The following is a 15,844-nucleotide window of genomic DNA, read 5'->3' on the forward strand; positions in this document are numbered from 1 at the left end:
AAGCCCCAGTGCTGAGAAAGCGCCCATGGGAACGTTCTGTGCCCCCACGCCTGAGGCGGAGCCCCCGGGAGAGCTGCTCCCTGGTCTTAGAGCCCGCAAGGAAGGGATCCCCCCGAGGCCTGTGGCAGAGCACGCAACGCCAGTCCCCCAGGACCACTAAGAGTCCCCACGAGGAGAGCAGAACACAAGAAAGGTGGCCCCCCAGTCAGAGCTCCAGAGAAGACCCAGGGAAGCGTCGCCCCACCCCCACCTGTGGAAGCCGACGGGGTTGGGGGGGAGCAGTCCCACACGGGCTGAGGGAGGGGCGGTCCCACACGGGCTGAGGTAGAGCCCGCAGGGGAGAGGCGCCCAACGGCGGAGGTAACTAACGCCCCTGAGGGCAAGTTCCCCCTCACAGGGCTGCATGGGGCGCCCAGGAGCACCCCAACCCCCCCAGGACTCAGGCCAGCGCCCAAGGAAGAGGCCCCTCACCAGCGCTGAGAGGAGAGGCCTTCTCAGGACTGAGGTGGGGCGCCAAGGACGGCTCTCTCCCCAAAATGGCTGAGGGGAGGTGCCCAGGGGAAGGGCGCCCCCCTCAGGGCTGAGATCAGCGCTCCGCAAAGTGAGCATCTCCACATGGCGGAGGGGGATCGTGCAGGAAGAGTGCCGCACCCTACAACCGAGAACAGCCCAGGGGGAGACACCGTCTGGGGCAGAGAGAGCGCACCCAGGGAGAAGAGTCCACACCCCAGGGGCAAAATCCTGACCTGCTGGAGGCGCCTGGCAGCCATTCTCCAAGTAGCGGTCGAGTGGTGGTGCCTCACCACTGGGACTTTCTAGAAACACGCCGTCCGGAAGCCTCTGGGAATGCGCCCCCTAGGGCGTCTGGGGGCCAAGTACAGGAGGAAGTTCCTCACCAGAAGCTGTTGGATGGATCAGTTCCCCGAGAGGGGTTTGAGGGAAGCTGCGGGCCAAAGAGCGCCTCTGAAGAGGCCGTGGGCGGGGCGAAGCCTCGGGCTAGAGCAGCCTCCTGCTAGAGCAGCCTCGGGCTAGAGCAGCCTCCCGCCTGGGACAGCCCCCTAGGGGCCCGGAGGCAGCACGCCAGCTGCAGCCTCTCTGGCGCCCCCTACAGACGAACGCCAGTGACAAGGACACTGGAGCAAAACGTTTAAAGGAGCCATAACCGCTTTCACAGTTGAGGCCAAAAGGGCACAGACGCCTGTCGCTCGTTGGTAAAAAAGCAAAAGCGACTCTGCTGTATCAACAGCAAAGGAGAACCTGCGTGATCACAAATGGAACAAATATTCACGAGGAAGGAAAGACCAAAAGCATTTGTTGAGAAGGTATGTACCAAAAATCCACAGGACACATCATTCCCGGTGGTGAAAAGTACCAATTACCCCTCGTAAGATGAAAGCGGGACAAGATTTTCCACCTTCGTCACTTCCGTTCAGCCCTGCACTACAGGAATTCCTACCAGGCACCTTAACATAGGGAAGGGGCTGTCACACAAAGCGAGACCCCAGGCTGTTCCATGAGGGACAACCTCTGAGAACGGTGCTTTGCAGGGAGGCGCCAGGCACGTCCAATAGTGACCATGGCCCGGGAGTAGGACGCCGGGGTGCTCCCATCAGGTTTGCGCCCTCCAGTAGCTGGGAGGTTGCTGGGCTTCAGAGCCACTGAAGATGTGAGGGCCGTTGGTTTCCTGGCTGCCACGGAGCTGAGGAGAAGGGTGGGCACAGCGCAAGTCACCACATCCCATCACAAAACTCCCCGCCCCACCCTCATCCAGCCCTTTTTCTTGGATAAATGCCCTTTGGGTTGGTGCGAGCCTTATAGTTAATCTCCAGAGTCTGAAAACCTTTATTCTGACAATATTTGCCCGTGTTCTCATGGCTTTTATGCTCGTGTGGATAAAGGCTCTCGGGCCCTTACTCCACCAACCCACAAGTGCCTCTTCACATGTGCTGCGTTTTAAACTAAGTGTAAATCCAGTGAATCACACTACATTACTTATACCATTTCTCCTTTTGTCCTGGAAGAAAACTAATAAAGCCTGTGTGTGCATACTGTAAACAGCTACGTATAATCCAGTCCTCACGTCTTGAGTCTCCGGTCAATGGGTCTTAGTGAAATACAGTTGCAGATACAGAAGGCATATCAGGCTTTTATTTTGTGTAACACATTACCACAAATTCAGTGGCTTAAAAAGATGACCCCCAAACTTAGCGGCTTCAAACAGCACTCGTTTATTATTCTTATCTCACAGGTCTGTAGCTCAGAAGTCTGCATGGTTCTGAGTTGCTTCCCTGCTTCAGGTCTTAAAGGGCTGACATTAAGAGCATAGCCAAGCTGTGCTCTCATCTGGAAGACCTGGGGTAGAACGCACCTCCAGATTCATTCGGATTGTTAGCAGGATTCGAGTCTTTTGCTGTGAGAGGCAGAGCCCCGATTTCTTGCCGGCTGTTAGCCAGGGCTCACTCTCAGCTCTAGAGGCCACTATCAGCCCTTTTTCCTTGGTGCTCTCCACCTTCAGGCCAGCAATGACACATCAGATTCTTCTCATGCTTCATAGCTACCTCTTCTGCTTGCGCACCAGCTGGAGAAAACACCGCTGGAAAGGCTCACAGGAGTAGGTTTGGCCCCCCCCCCCCACTCATCCCCCTATCTTAAGGCCAAGTGATCGGTAACCTTAGGTACATCTGCAAAAGCACTTTGGCCCTCTGTAATGTAATGATGGGACTGACGCCAGAAGGCAAAAGTCTTGGGGACCATCTCAGAATCCTTCCAAGCAAGGCAGAGAAGTTAATGTAGCCAGAGTCACAGCCATGGTCGAGGACCGCTCCATCACACAAAGTACTTGTGGCTTCAGGACCTGCTCGAGTCTGATCCTATACACACCCCCGTCCACCGGATAGTGGGGGTGTGCTTCTGTGCACACCCATCGCCGTGGCTTGCTGGGTCAGCAAACGCCCAGGTTAGGATGGGCCACAGCACAGGTGGCACGGGAACTTGGTGCCCATGGTCAAGCAGTTGGTCTCTACTAAGGCCCAATACTCAGCCAAATGATCCTCCAAAGGACCAGAATGGCGTTCATGTGTCCAGGAAATGAGTGCCACTTCAGAGCTGGGGGCCTGTGATCGCACGCAGATGTGACAATTTCTGTTCTCCAATGTACAGTCACACGAGTAAAGCGCTGTGGTCCCCTTGGGGTAAGAATGGGAGAAAGATTAACGATGTAAACTTTTCAGTGCAGGAGGGTCCTTCCCCAAGTAGCCTCTCCTTCAAACAGGAGTTTTGGACCTCTAACCAAGTCAAGTCTGGGATGTGGTTGGCTCAGGGCCCCTTGGTCACATGGGTGTAAGGGGACATCTGCAATGCACGGGATCCTGGAGGGCACCCCTCGGGTCCACCTGCTAGGTCCACTGGTTAAGGTCAGTGGAAACGACGCCAGCCTAATTCGGTCAAGACTGCTAATGGCCATGAACCTCAGGAGCACAAGCTGCGGTCACTCCCTCAGGACCAGGGAGAGTACCTGTGAGGGTAACAGAATGCGGAATGGGTAGCGGAGGAAGTAACCACATAGCCATATGCAGAATCAAGGACTGTAACAATTTTGAGTGTTCATTCCCTGTTTTGATATGCTTACATACATATTAACCAAATATTTTTGAATTTTACCTGCTCTCATTCCCTTAGATGCTAACATAAGATATGTCATTAGTGAACTTTATTTTTATGGTAATTAAGGTACACGATATTAAACTGTGAGTCTTGTGGCAGAAGAACAAACAAGACTTAAGAATATATAGGACTTTCTCGCCTTTTTTAAAGAAGAGCTAGAGTTTTATCAGTGGTAGGTGGGAGAGATGTATTGTGTTAGGGAGAATTATGACTTTGTTATTACCTCTATTTGAGATTAAGTGTGGTTTAGGGTGATGTGCATGGGTTCCAAAATGACAAAGGTACCACTTATAATGTGTCAACTTGGTTAGGCCAAATTACATCACCCATAATCCCCTTTCTGGAATGTATCTGGTTAGAGTGTGTCACAGAGAGATTCCATGAAGACTGGGGATGGTGGTTGAAGCGAAGCAGCAGCCATTTTGTAGGTCACATACACTATTGCTGATCAGCTGGTTCACCTTACCGGGGGAAGCAGCAGCTGGGCCTGCAATTTCTCTACCTTTTGCTGGCTCCTCCATCAGCTTCTCTATCTTCTGGACCAGGTGTGTGTGTTTAGCTCCATGCAAAGGGTTCTCCTGGCTTCTGTAGAATACCCTGATTACCAAGGTCAGAGGCAAAAGAAGAAACACATATCTCAATCTATCCTTATAGGGTCCAGATCATGTTTGTGGAATCCAGCCTGTTCCCTCCTCACCCTCCAGTGACACAGCCTTATAGGGACTGCTTAACTGCCTTCCAGAAATGTCTAAGGCCAATTCCCTTCAACAAATCTGTCTATCTATCTATCTGTCTATCTATCTATCTATCTATCTATCTATCTATCTATCTATCTATCATCTATCTATCTATCTATCATGTATCATCATCTATCAATCCGTCTATCTCCCCTATAATTTTCTGCATCTAGTTGAACTCTAAGGAAAGGAGGTAACCAAAACCTTATTAATCCTCATTATACCACCAGCTTCTAGACTTGTGAAGTTTCCCTCTGTGCTGATACGTACGGGATCGGCCTATTTTAAAATCCATCTTTTAAAATTTCCTCCTGTTAAAAGTTCAACGTGTCCAAGCCAGACAGGAACAAGCACCATTGTTGACAGAGAGTCATTTAAAGTTTAAATCCTTGTTAATTTTTTAAAAGAAAATGATACAATTAATTTTTCTGTAAAGGAATAACAAATCATGAGAAAGGCATAACTAGAAATTTCTCCAGCAGTAAAGAACTGATAAAAATAAATGCAATGTTTTATTTTAAACGTGTGAAGTGAAAATCTTTTTTTACCCCAAATATTTAAAAATTGATAACAACAACAATTCTGGTAACCAGAAAATTTGTGTCAACATTAAGGAAAGCTACATGATGTTTTGTCTTTCAGTGTTATTAAATTTTTGAAAAAATTTTATTTTAAAGTAAAGATCATGTGTATTTGAAGCCATATAACATAATACTTGATATAAATATATATAGTGCAATGATTGTGACAGTCCAGCTGATTAACATATCCATCTCCTTATGTAATGACCTTTAATGTGTGTGTGGTGAAAACACTGGAAATCTACTCAGCAAATTTTTAGTATTCAACACAGTATTCTTAATTATAGTCACCATACTGCACATTAGACACCTAGACTTAGTCATTGTACATCACTGCAGCTATACCCTGTGACCATCTCTTCCTTTCAGTGCTTTAAAAGGATAAATGCAAGTCAACCTGAGCATGATTTCCCCATTATGCCTGCCTGACCTGCTCCAACTTCACACCCAGAAATAACAGCCTTGCAGAGAATGCTTCAGCCAATTCCATGCAACAACTAGCTTTATCATATGTATTTGCATGTAGAGTACACATGCACACATTAAAATCTCCTATTAGTTCCACTTGTCTGGTTGAAGACTGACTGATAAAGATTTTGGTACTAAGAGTGGTTCCAAAGGAAGAGATTCTTGACAATGGGTTCCCTGAATTCATTCTGGGTTTCCTGGAATACACCTGTAATCTGATTAGATTGGAAGGCCTTAATGATGCTGTTTCCAGTGGTAGAGTGGGCACTGTTCGTCCACCAGGAAGTGGCAAAAGAGTTGCTCAGATTTTCACCTTTGGCTACCTATAATCAAGTGCCTGTAAGACCAGCATCTGAGTAACCAAGTATATGCTACATTCGAATTTTAGTCAAAATAAGTTTTGTGGAGTTGATTTGTTGTTTTTGAGTGTGCTGCAGAACTGGAGGAAGGAAAATGATGAGCTCAGGATCTTGGAGTCCCAGTTCAAAGTCCAAATGAAGGACCTGCAAGCTTCTATTACTGGCATGAAAGATATTATTATCTATAGCCGTGAGGCTAAGATTTGGGAAGCCTAAACCGCAAGTCTAATCCTGTGAGTGGCTGAATTACAACACAATTTGAACTCACAACCTCACAGGGTCTCCTCTGTTAATGTTAGAGCACCGATTGGGAGAAGTCAGATACTGGAAATGGCGGTGGGAACATATGGGTGCATACCAATGAATCTGGGTCCCTTGAACCTCTAAATTCTGTGAGGTGGATTTGTCAGTAGAAGTGGCATTCCACTCCCGCCTTTGGAAGCGATTTCTCTTTCGCCTGCAGAACCTCTAAGGGTCTCACCCGAGAGAGTTGCCTGGCAGGAGGCTGACCCTCCTCTGGAGCTCCTGCCGCAACCTCTCCCTGCTTCTTAACCTGTACTCAGACCCAAGTTCCCACAGACCAAGCAAGTTAACAAAATGAGACTCAGGGAGATGTGAGAGTCACTAAAGGAACAGCATGACTTTTCCGATAGATCTAGAGCAGCCAGGGGTAAATGCATGACACTGGTTCTACAGGGTGGGGTTACAAGGTGGAAGCAGTATACCATTGGATCTGGCTACATATAATTTGTGTACAAGGTTTTGTGTGCACATATGCTATTTCCTCTTAGTATATCTATACCTAGAAGTGGAATTGCCAGGTCAGTCATTTGGTAACTTTATGTTTAACTTTTTGATGAAATGCCAGTCTGCTTTCCAAAGATATGACATTATTTTGCATTCCCACCAGCAATGTTAGAGGGTTCCATTTCCTCACAACACTTGTTGAACACCTGTTAATAGCTATCCCAGTGGGTGTGAAGTGGTATCTCATTGTGGTTTTGATCTCCAGCCTCTAATGATTGGTATGTTGATGATCTATTTATGTGTTTAAGATTGTAAAAATGAGGTCCCCATTTCCTTGTTGGCTGTCAGCCAGGTGCCATTCTCAGACCTTCTTAAGGGGACCCCTACATCTTCAAAGCAGTAAAGCTGTCAAACCCTTCTTAACTTCCTCTTCGGCTCTGATCAAGAAATCTGTCTGCTCTTAAAGGGCTCACCTGAGTGTGTCAGGCCCATGCACAAGGATATCTCAGAGACAATTGAAATAGGGAGATCGTGCCATCTGCAAAAGCCCTTCACAGAAGGTCACTGCCAGAGTGGGGGGAGGCTGCGCGGCTGGGTCTTGGCCAGTTAGGGCTGCGTAGTGATGACAGTGCCAAGCTGGGGTGCAGTAGGGCCAGGGTGCTGCATCTTCCCAGTTGCGTGGTGATGAATGGAGGGCCCAGGCAGGCCAGGCCGCAGCTTTTAGTGGCGGGGTGTTGGCGGATGTCTGCATCCATTGGGGATGGCTGCAGCTGCAAGGTGGGGATGTGTGGAGCCACGGATGGGGGCTTTAGGGCGGCAGAGCTGAGGAACTTTGGGGCCTGGGATGAATTAGCCAGGCACCCGCAGGGAGCAGGCGTTCTCTCCTTTCAGCAATTAGTCATGTCCCCAACAGTTTCCCTGCAGTGAACCCAGGATTGCCTGAGAGAGCTGGAGAAGAATCCAGCTTTGAAGTTGGGGGCTATGAATACTGATGCCTTTGGCCACTAGAAAGAGGCCAAGTTCTCAGAAGCCAAACAACATTGGTGATGGAAACCGCATTTTGTATGGAAAGGGTCAAAAAATCCTCCAGGACGCTGGCTGGACTTAGACTTGCTAGAGAAGTGTCACTACCTAGCCTCAGACTTTCACCACATCTTCAAAACGATGTGGAATTTAGCAAGAATGCCCTGATGTTATGTTAATCATTCTATCCAGAACTCTGTATGATTTTCCACTTTTAGAGCCTGTTTTAAGTACAGAAAATTTATATAAAATTGTCATAGCAGAATAACATATTATGATGAAATTGTTAAGAGTATTAATGGGACAAGCCATTTCACTCTTAACACAGGTATTTGCAAGCGATTACTTCCCTGGTTTTTTAGTTCAAAAAATATGTTTGTTAAATACCCTGTCAGAAGACAGTCATTCAGTATTATAGATTCCTGTACTATTGTGCTATGATTTGCCTGTGCTTTGAAACCTTCATAAAGTTCTTTTTGGAAAACATCTGAGTGGTAACAAAATGTAAACATTGTTTTCCCCTCAATGTAAAAATACCATTGTTTTGTCTGTCTTTAATGCTACCAAAATAAAATGCTTCTTTTTTACATGAGAAATCTCACCACAGCAGTACTCATACTAGTGTTTGACTGAATAACCAGGAGACTGGAATACTGGCGGGGAGGCACCTTAGAATTCTGCCTATCACGCAAGCCAAACACAGATAGCTGCATGACAGTCTCGCTCTCTGGGACAGCCCTGAGGGACAGTGGCGAAGGCTGATCCTCCCGGAGGGAAGAAGGTTGAGCAGCGCACCTGGTTGCTCACTCTGCCTGGCGGAGAGTTAGCCAGAGGTGCGAGTGTACATGCATGCACAGGCCACATCCAGTTCATTGGCTGAATAGTCAGAGATTTGAGGATACATGATCGAAAATTTGTGACAAGGTCTGGAGAGAGAGGTATGTGGGTGCACCTGCCCAAATGGACATATGATAGGAAAATGTTTGTGTCCATGAGAGTTCTCAGCAAAGAATAACCCTAGCAGAGCAGAGGTTTCACAGTCTGATGAGTAGAGGACCCACTGTCCAGCTATCAGTCGGCCTCTTGCCCTGGCACTTGTGCCATGACCCAGTAGGCTCAAGGGCTAAAGGGCCACTTGGCAGGGATGGAGGTCATGCTCGGTACCATGCGCCTCCACTCACCAAGGCCCAGCTTCCTACAGCCACCGGTGGGAGCCCAGTGTGCCAGAAGCAGGGACTTAAACTGAGCCCCCGCTATGACACCAGTCTCAGGAGTGATCAGCCAGCTAGCAGGTGGCAGGTGATTACACTGGACCATTTCTGTTAAGGTAGGGACAGTGCTTTGTTCTTACTCAAAAAGACACTTACTCTGGATATGAATTTTCCTTCCCACCTTTAGTGCTTGTGAGAAAACAATTTTTATAGACTTAAAAAATGCCTTATTCCCCATCATGTTATAGCAAACAGCATCACTTCTAAACAAGGAACCCATTTCACAGGAATTCAATGCAACAATGGAGCAATGTTCATGGAATTCACTGGCCTTATTATGTTTCCCTTCATCCTGAAGTGGAATGATCTTTGGAAGACTCACTTGTTTCTAGCTAGGAGGCAATAACTTAAGGGGCTAGAGCAACAGCCTGCAGGAGATGTAATGCTCTGCCTGAGCATTTACATGCATAGATACGTGGTACTGTTCCTCTCAGCATAGGATTAATTGGACCCGCAGTCCCCCTAGTGGACTCTCCTCACTATTACCCCCAACAATACAATAAAAAATTTTTGTTTCTTGTCTTCACAAGAGCTCTAGCTCTTAGTCTTCCTAAGGCTAAGAGGTCTTAGTTCCAAAGAAAGAAATGCTTTCACCAGGGATACAGCATGACTTCTTTGGATGGGAAGTTGAGACTTGTAGCTGGCCATTTTGGACTCCCCACTCCTTTCAACCAACAGGTGAAAAAGGGCTCTACTGTGCTGGCTAGGGTGATTAGCCTGACAATCAAGGGCAAGCTGAGTCAGTACTCCAAAAAAGGATGACTGCTTTGTCTAGAGAGCTTCTTGGTACTCCCATGTTTTGTGATTAAAGTGAATGTGTATGTATATGTATAGTGTATGTATATCATCTCATCACAATGTACACTTTAAAGAGCTTATACTTTTATTTGTCAAAGAAGCTGGGGGAAAAGTCAATGGATAATTATAATAACCTAATTGAAGCAGAACATCTAGTAACCAAATCATTCAAGTGTGATGACTTGAATTATCTCCCCAGTCAGAGAACCATGAATAACTGAGGTACTGGCTAAGGACAAGGGCAGTGAAAGAAGGTATAAATACCAGCCATGTGACTGGCGCAGAAACCAGGGCTGTAATAGTATTTAGCCTGATGAGTTAATAACATATCCTTCCTCAAGTGGGAAAACAAATAAATAAGAAAGGAAACTATATTTTCAAAAGAAATTCTTAGGGCCAAAGCCAGATTTTACTGACCAGAGAATCACAACATTAAAAAAAATGTCCATTGCTTTATCTTAACCTCTGGAAGGCAATTCCCTTGAATGCCATATTCCAGGAAACTTCGGCAATATCTAGCACCACTCTGCAGCACAGCAAATGTGTCCTTGTTTCTCAGAGATAGTTTCAATAATGGGATTATGTTTGTGATATAATTAACTTTGTTGTAAAGATGGTGCAAACTTATTTTTTCTAGTACCTTCTCAAGGTCCTGAATCTTCTTTTAAACCTGAAAATAAACAGACATTTCATTAACCAAAAAATGCCTAAAACACTTATATTGTGCAAGATATTGTGGAGGATATGAAAAGGAGCTGACAATGTACATGGGATTATAAAATGAATCCTTATGGAAAGTTGTAGGATACAAAATCAACACAGAAAAATAAGTGGCATTTCTGTACACTAACAGTGAACAATCTGGAAATTAAGAAAATAATTTCACCTATAGCATCAAAAAGAATAAAACTCTTAGAAATAAGCCTATTAGGAAGGTGAAAGATTTGTACACTGAAAACTACAAAACATTGCTACAAGAATTGGACTAAGACACAAATAAATTGAAAGATATCCCAAATCCATGGATTGGAAGATTTAATAGTATTAACATGCCCATGCTACCCAAAGCAATCTAAAATGCAATCCCTATCAAAATTCCAATGACATTTTTTGCAGAAATAGAAAAATTCATCCTAAAATTCATATGGAATCTCAAGGGATACCAAATAGCCAAAACAATTTTTAAAAAGAACAAAAATTGGAAGACTCACATTGCTGATTTCAAAATGTATTAGAAAGCTATAGTAATTAAAACAGTATGCTACTGACCTAAAGACACACCACTAGACCAATGGAATAGAATAGAGATCCTAGAAGTAAAACTCATATATATGGTCAAATACTCTTCTACAAGGGTGCCAAGACGACTTAATTGAGAATGCAGTCTCTTTTAAAAATGCTGCTGAGGAAACTAAATAGCCATATGAAAAAGTATGAAGTTGGACCCTTATACTATAAATGAAAAACTAACTCAAAATGGATGAAAGAGCTAAATATAAGACCTAAACTGTAAAACTGCTGGAAGAAAAAGCTTCACGGCTTTGGACTTGGCAATAGTTTTTTGAATATGACACCAAAAGCACAGGCAACAAAAGCAAAAATAGACAAATGCCATATGGAGAAGGTATGAGCAGGGGAGGGAGTTCAGAAGTTCAGTTAAAACACATGGAATGGGTTAAGTCTTAAGCGTCACAAACAAGTGGACACACCATGTATGCATTTGAATCTGAGTCTGGAGTTTGGGATCAACTTATAGTCTACAGACATAAATTTGGGAGCTATTGAAATATACATTGTATTTAAAGCTCCAAGACTATGTGGGATCCTCTAGGGAAAGAATGTATTCAAGGGGAGGAGGCCCAGCTTCCAGATTAATAGCCTTACAACAGTTTGCGGTAGAAATGAAAAGAAACAGCCAAGAAAATGAGTGCCAGTAAGCAGGGAAGAAATAAAAGAAATGTGGTTTCTGGCAGCCTGAGAAGGTTTTCGTGGTAGAGTGGATAACTGTGTTAAATATTGCTGAGAAGTTAAAAGCAACATGCAGCAGATACTGGGGACTTGACAAGGACAGTCTCAGTGGAGCAGAGGAGGCAGGAGCCACACTGCACTGGGTTACAAGATGAACAAGAGATGATTACATGCAGAGAGCGAGTGCAGACCCATCCTCTTTTTGAGCCCATTATCTCCTATTGCTTCAGGAACCTGCTTCTGCCTTTTAACTCTTTCAGCAACTTCTAATGCTTGTACCTTATTAGAATCTTTCCCTTCTACTTGCAAACATGTTCATGTCACTCTGTTCCTCAAGGACATAATTAACATCTTACTTCTTATTTCATTAACAGTAAGGCCATACTCTACCTTCTTTTAGATGAGAAAGGACTGTTGGGTTATTCAGGGCTTTTCATTTTGTTTTCAATCCCTGCAGCAAACTCATTTGCTTCATCACTCATCATTCACTGAAAGAAATCAATCAACATATTCCATTAATGACAAAAATGCAACCATCACAAAATTGGAAAGTCTTCATATGTGTATATAATCACACATTTGCATTATTAATACAGGTTTTAATCATGGGGCAAAAATTTACCATCCCCCAAGAAATACTCTGTTCTCAGAAATGCATCTTAATTTTAATCCAGTCTAAGTGAAATAAGGACAAAGTTAAAATACAGCCATGGTTCAAAGCAAACATGGTACAACTGTGATTAATCAGAATATTTGCGGAATGAGTGGTTGTCATTAACCGAAGGGAGACAAACACATGGTTACCCACAGAAAAAGTACAAGCCATTCTACATCCACCTTTTTTAAGGGAGATCATTCTCTCTTTTTTGTCCTTTCATGCTTTAAACTCATCATTAACAAATATTGATTGCCACTTTATCCAATGCTACATGTAGACGGTAAAGGGTGGGGTAGTTTGAAAATGTAAATCCCTCACCCCAAACAGAGAGAGATTCAAATATATCCACCTAGGTGCGAAGGGGAGGGTAGTGCTTTTCAATGTTGGGGAATAAGGACCAGAAGAATAGAAGGGTATCTTTAAGCTGTTATCATTCTAGGATAACCAAAGACTATGCCCTCCATTATTTGGATAAAAACATTATAAATCTTTTTTCCATAGCACTTGCATTTCTCATAGTAGAAGAGTACAGAGAGGGTGAAAACATTTCATAGGTATTTATTACCTGCCAGATACTATTCTAAGTGTTTTACATGCATTAACTCACTGAATCCTTTGCAGAGCTCTGAGTTAGGTGTGATTATCATCTTCATTGTTATCAATGAGGACACCAGGGTACAGAAAGATTAAGGGAAACTCAAATTAATTGAGGACTAGGGTGAGGTGGAATACCCTTAAGTCCAGTTTTCATTAGACAAGGATTATTGCATGCTTTGGACCTTAATACCAATGGTCTCTTCCATGAGTGCAGATATAATGTCTGTCTCTCATCCCCACCAGGGCTGAGACAGAGTCCAAAAAAAGAGCCACTCTTCAGAGCTTAGAAAAAACACCCAAGGAAAAGTATACCCCAGGACTGAGTTAAAGCACCCAAGGAAGCCTCCTCACCAAGGCTGAGCTACAGCACCCAAGGAAAGCTCCCAGCTACATGGCTGAAACAGAGTGCTCAAGGGAAATTCCTCCGGTGTTGAAGAGTAGTGCACCTGAGCTGAAGTAGAATGCCCAATGAAAAGTTCTCTCCAGGGTTTAGAGAGAGCTAAGAGGAAAATCCTCCCTCCTAAAGGGTTGAAGTCCAGGTCTTGTTGGGAAGGCCTAGCTGTGACTCAGTGTACGGCAGAGAATTTTTTTGGTGCTGGCAACACACCTTCTGGAATTAGATATAGCACCACGAAAGAATCCCTTTGCCTAAGGCTGAGATCAAACACTCAAGAAAAAGCCCTTCGTTTTAACACAGCTGCAATAGAGGGCCATGGGAAGAGCCCCTCTCTGCCTGCATGGAGCTGAAACAGGGCACTTAAGTAAAAGCCACCCCCCATCATGGCTAAGACAGAGTATCCAAGAAAGAGCCCCCACCACAGAGCTGATGTAAACACAGCCAAAGAAGAGCTCCCCATCAGAGGACTGAGATAAGGAATCTAAGAAGCAGCCTCAAACCCACAGCTGACATGGAGCAATCAAGGAAGACTCCCCACTGCATGGCTGATAAGCAAGCAAAGACAGTCCCTTCCCCCAACATCGCTGAGATAGGGAGCACCCTTGGGAAAGTTGTCTCCCAGGGCCGAGATGATCACTGAAGGAAAAGATCCCCCTGACTGGACTGAAATAGAGCACGCAAGGAAAGCCCCCTCATACAACATAGCTGGGAGAGTCCCAAGGGAAAGTTCTCACCCAGGAAGTAAGAGTCACTGAAGGAAGAGTCCCCAACAGAGCTGAGGCAGAACGCCCAAGGAACAGTTCTCCCCACCCTGTGGGTGATTTATAGTACCCAAGAAAGAGTGCCACTTCAGGGTTGAGCAGATCATCCAAGGAATAGCACCATCCCCTGGACTGAGAACACCCAAGGGCGAGTCTCCTTCCAGGGCAGAGTACCCAAGGAAAAGCACTCCCACCCCAGGGGACTGAAATCCAGGACCTTATTGGAGGCAAGAAGCAACTCACCAAAGGGCAGTAAAATTATGGTGCTTCACTGCTGGAGCTTTCTAGAAACATGTCCTCCGGGAGCCTCTGACAATACGCCCCCTAGGACGTCTGGGGGCCACCTACAGGAGAAAGTGTCTTACCAGAAGCCAGCTGATGGACCACTGCCTGAGAGGGGTTTGAGGGAAGCTGCTGGCCAAAGAGCGCCTCTGGACACACCGCCCTGCAGCAGCCGGGCACCGAAGAGGCCGTGGGAGGGGCACAGCCTCCTGCTAGAGCAGCCTCCTGCCCAGCAAGAGCCTCCTGGGCCAGCAACCCAGAACCGGGAGGCAAATATTTCCCCCTGCAATGTCTCTGGTACCCTCTACAGACAAACTTAAGTGACAAGTGCCACAAGGAAAAAATTACAGGAATCATTTTCATAGGTCAACGCAAACAGGTAAATTTGGAGCTGAGAGGCAAGAAATCAATAACCAGCACAATGTGTTAATATAAGAGGAAAATCATACAATTATCCTAACCAATTCCGAAAACAAGCAATAAAATACAACTATTCATGAGGACAAAATTAAAAGCATTTGCTGAAAAGTGAATCTAGCAGAAATCTACAATGCACATCATTCCTAGTGGTGAAAAATGAGAAGTATTCTTTGTAAGATCAAGAACAAGACAAGGATGCCCACTATCACCACTTCTATACAACACTATACTACAAGAATCCCTACCTGGCACCCTAAGACAATAAGAGATAAAAAAGTTATTTGTCCAAACCAAAAATGCAGAATAGTCTGTAAATAAATAAAGAATTTAACAGGGAGGGTAGATATAAAGATATAAAGTCAACTCATAAAAATTAATTGTATTTCTATATAACAGTAATAAAAAATAAGGAAATAAAGTTTTTAAGCTATTGTTAAAATTAGCAAAACTATATAAAGAACAAATATATAAACATACAGGAATATATATTGTATATGTGTAATATATATACATACTGTTCAGAATATATATATGTATATATATATACATAGAGAGAGACTATATGTGTGTGTGTGTGTATGGAATGAATATAATTAAACATGTGCAAAACCAGTATGCAGACAATTATAAAATTGCATTGAAAGACATCAGAGAAGACTTAAAGAGAGGACTACACCATATACAGGAAGAGGTAATGTTCCCTCCCTCCATCCCTCAATTTAATGTATAAAACTAGCGCAGTTACAATAAAAATCCCAACAGGGTTTTTCATGGAACTTGACAAGCTGATTCTAAAATTACTGTGGAAAAGTAAATGCCCAATATAGCCAAGACAAACATGAAGAACAAAAAATTAAGGGGCTCTACTGTCCTATTTCAGGACTTATTAACCTTTAATAGTAAAGACAGTGTGATACAAATGCAAACATACAACAACTGAACACCGATACAGAATAGTAGGGCCCAGAAACAGTCTCATGCGTATATGGAAATTTGGTACATTTCAGAGGTATCATTGAGGACCACTTGGGAAAGAACTTACACTTTCCTTCCACAGTATATGGTCCCATGGCACTGGGACAATTGTCAATCTATGTGAAAAATAATGAACTGG

The 15,844-nt window shown here is 44.4% G+C and overlaps 1 long non-coding RNA gene across 1 annotated transcript; it reads right to left on the minus strand.

The window, feature by feature from the left end:
- Window positions 1-2,132: 2,132 nt before the first annotated feature.
- On the minus strand, window positions 2,133-15,108 carry LOC140847448 (uncharacterized). Its single transcript, XR_012127445.1, has 4 exons — window positions 12,006-15,108; window positions 10,288-10,317; window positions 4,166-4,260; window positions 2,133-3,185 (listed from the first exon to the last, which is right to left on the minus strand). It is a non-coding gene; the product is annotated as an uncharacterized lncRNA (long non-coding RNA).
- Between the last annotated feature and the right edge of the window lie 736 nt (window positions 15,109-15,844).

Source organism: Manis javanica, chromosome X (genome assembly GCF_040802235.1).
Source record: "Manis javanica isolate MJ-LG chromosome X, MJ_LKY, whole genome shotgun sequence".
Classification (NCBI taxonomy): domain Eukaryota; kingdom Metazoa; phylum Chordata; class Mammalia; order Pholidota; family Manidae; genus Manis; species Manis javanica.